This window comes from Orycteropus afer, unplaced genomic scaffold, assembly GCF_000298275.1.
Source record: "Orycteropus afer afer isolate SDZICR_OR568_19922 unplaced genomic scaffold, OryAfe1.0 scaffold00232, whole genome shotgun sequence".
NCBI classification, from domain to species: domain Eukaryota; kingdom Metazoa; phylum Chordata; class Mammalia; order Tubulidentata; family Orycteropodidae; genus Orycteropus; species Orycteropus afer.
This window is the reverse complement of record NW_006921819.1, coordinates 180,164-183,349: the sequence shown is the minus strand read 5'-3', so window position 1 is coordinate 183,349 and position 3,186 is coordinate 180,164. Positions and strand designations below refer to the sequence as shown.

Here is a 3,186-nt window from a genome sequence, read left to right as displayed (position 1 = left end):
ACAGAGTCACTGTACCAAAAAGAACTGGTCGATCTTCATCCATTTCAGGAGGTGGCATATGATCAAGAACCAATGGTATTGAAGGAAGAAATTGAAGCTGCACTGAAGGAATTGGCAAAGAATAAGGCTCCAGGAATTGACAGAAGACCCATTGAGATGTTTCAACAATCGGATGTCCCGCTGAAGGCACTCAGTTGGTTATGCCAAGAGATTTGGAAGACAGCTACCCAGACAACTGACTGGAAGAGATCTATACTTGTACCCATTCCAAACAAAGGTGATCCTGAAGAATGTGGAAATTAATGAACAATCTCATTAATATCACACACAAGCAAAATCTTACTGAAGATAATTCAAAACGTTGTAGCAATATATTGACCGAGAACTTCTAGAAATGCAAGCTGGATTCAGAAGAGGACATGGAATGAGGGCTATCACTGCTGATGTGAGATGGATCTTGGCTCAAAGAAAAGAATACCAGAAAGATTTTTACTTATGTTTTATTGACTACGCAAAGGCATTTGATTGTGTGAATCATAACAAATTATGGGTAACATTGAGAAGAATGGGAATTCCTGAGCACTTGATTGTACTCATGAGGAACCTGTACATAGACCAAGAGGCTGTCATTCAACTGGAACAAGGGGAAAATGCATGGTTTAAAATAGAAAAGGGAGTGTGTCAGGGTTGTAGCCTGTGGTAGTTAGGTTTGTGAGTCAACTTGGCTGGGCTTGGTTGAGTGGCTGGGCAGCTGGTGGCAGTTATTCCTCATGAGACTGGCAATCAACTCCATGGTGGGATCTACCACAAGCAGCTGAGTAGCTGCTTTAGGAATGTGGTCTGCTTCCCATATATAAGCAGCAGCTTTGGGAATGATCTCTACCTTATGGCATGCCTGAACCCTGCATGTAGCTGTGTTGTTGTTCAGCAGCCTGCCATGCTCTGCCAAACTTGGGACTTTCAATGAACTTGAATGAATGGCCTGCTGTTTGGTTTGGTAACATCAGGACTGTGCCATTTTATTTGTCGACCTTTGGTTTGTGAGCCTCAGCAGCCAGGAGCTGAGTGAAGAGATGCCTCTAGCTTCAGTGGGCTGGGAGCAAGAAGCAGAGCTGAAGCCCAAGGTTGAGGGGCTTTCCCACAGCCCCTAGAGCCTGGCACTTTGAACTTGGACTTAAAGCCTCAAAACTGTAAGAGAATAAATTCCTGTTTCTTCAAGCCATCCCATTGTGGTATATTCTTGTCAGAGTGGCACTAGGTAACGAGAACATATCCTTTCACCATACTTATTTAATCTGTATGCTGAGCAAATAATCCGAGAAGCTGGACTATATGAAGAAGAATGTGGCATCAGGATAGGAGGAAGAATCATTAACAACCTGCAATATGCTGACAACACAACTTTGCTTGCCGAAAGTGAGGATGACTTGAAGTACTTACTGATTAAGACTGAAGAATAAATAGTCTGCAGTATGGATTATATCTCAATATAAAGAAAACAAAAACCCTCACAACTGGACCTATAAGCAGCATTACGATAAATGGAGAAAAGATTGAAATTGTCAAAGACTTCACATTGCTTGGTTCTATAATCGACTCCAATAGAAGCAGCAGTCAAGACATCAGACAACTTATAGCACTGGGCAAATAGCTGCAAAGGACCTCTTTCAAGTGCTGAAGAGCAAAGATATCTCCTTGAGGACTAAGGTGCACCTGACAGAAGCTACGGTATTTTCAGTCGCCTAAGATGTATGTGAGAGCTGGACAATGAATAAGGAAGACTGAAGAAGAGTTGATGCTTTTGAGTTGAAGTGCTGGTGAAGAATGCTGAAAGTACCATAGACTGCTAAAAGATCTAACAAATCTGTCCTGGAGGAAGTGCAGCCGGAATGCTCTAGAGGAGAGAATGACCAGATTTCATCTCACCTACTTTGGCCATATTGTCAGAAGGGACCATTCCCCGAAGAAGGATGTCATGCTTGGTAAGGTGGACGGTCAATGAAGGAGGGGAAGGCCCTCAATGAGATGGGTTGACACGGTGGCTGTGGAGATGGGCTGAAGTATAGCAACGATCGTGGAGCTGGCGCAGGACTCAGCAGTGTTGCGTTCTGCTGTGCATAGGGTCATTATGAGTCGAAACGACTCGACAGCACCACCAACAACAACTGAACCTCTTCAGCTGTAACACTCTTAGCCGAAGAGATTCCTGAGATTTCTGCAGAAGCTGCAGCAGACCCTAAGAACAACTCTTTACCTCATTTTTAATAGCATAAACCATAACTCTTACTTGCCATGTTGAGAAATGAAGTCCTGATATGTGATACAACATGGATGAACCTTGAAAACATCATGCTGAGTGAAATAAGCAAGACAAAAGGACAAATGTTGTATGAGCCCACTTATATGAAATACCTAGAAATGGCAAATGTATACAGACCAAAGTTTATTAGTGGTGGCAGTTATAGCTAAAGGGGTGCTGAGTTCTATTTGGGGTGATGGGAGACTTTTGAAGATGGATAGTGCTGCTGGCTATAAAACATGGTGAACACAATCAATGTCACTGAGTTATACACTCAAAAACGGTTAAAATGGCAAATTTTGGGTTATATATATTTTACCACAATAAAATAATTAAAAAAAATAGACCATAAACCTTATCTTCAAGCTCTTGTTCTGTCTCCTTACCACATTATCTCATTTCATTTTCCCTTTAGGATAGGTTACTGGGGGATGAAGGGAGCAAAAATTTCCCTTTTCAGGATCTCAATTTGCACTATTCAAAAGCACTTTTGTCCTGGGAAGAGGAGGAGTGGTGGTTGAGCAAAAACATGTGTTTACTTTTCCCACTGAAGGATCTGGCTTTGAAATGGTTATGAAAAGCATTGGTGGGTTTGTGAGCAAAGTACAGCACAGTGCAACTATTCCTCTTCAACACTGGGTTAAAAAAAAAAAAAAAAAAAAATTAAATGGCAATGACATAGCAGACAAGGGACTAATATCTAAAATGTATAGAAAACCAATGCATCAACAACAACAAAATCCAATTAAAATATGGGCAAAGAATGTACCAAATTTGAGTGATCAACACGGTGGCATTGAGGAAGAGGAAGACAGAGAGGTGCATGGGAGGTACTGACAACAAAAATGAACCCTTTTGCACATACAGTACTGTGTTGTCTGTGAAGG

The 3,186-nt window shown here is 41.6% G+C and overlaps 1 protein-coding gene across 1 annotated transcript in view; it reads right to left on the bottom strand.

The window, feature by feature from the left end:
- The window catches only part of RAB31 (RAB31, member RAS oncogene family), a gene marked incomplete at its 5' end in the record, with an annotated part of 209,630 nt that overhangs the window by 149,204 nt on the left and 57,240 nt on the right, over positions 1-3,186 (bottom strand).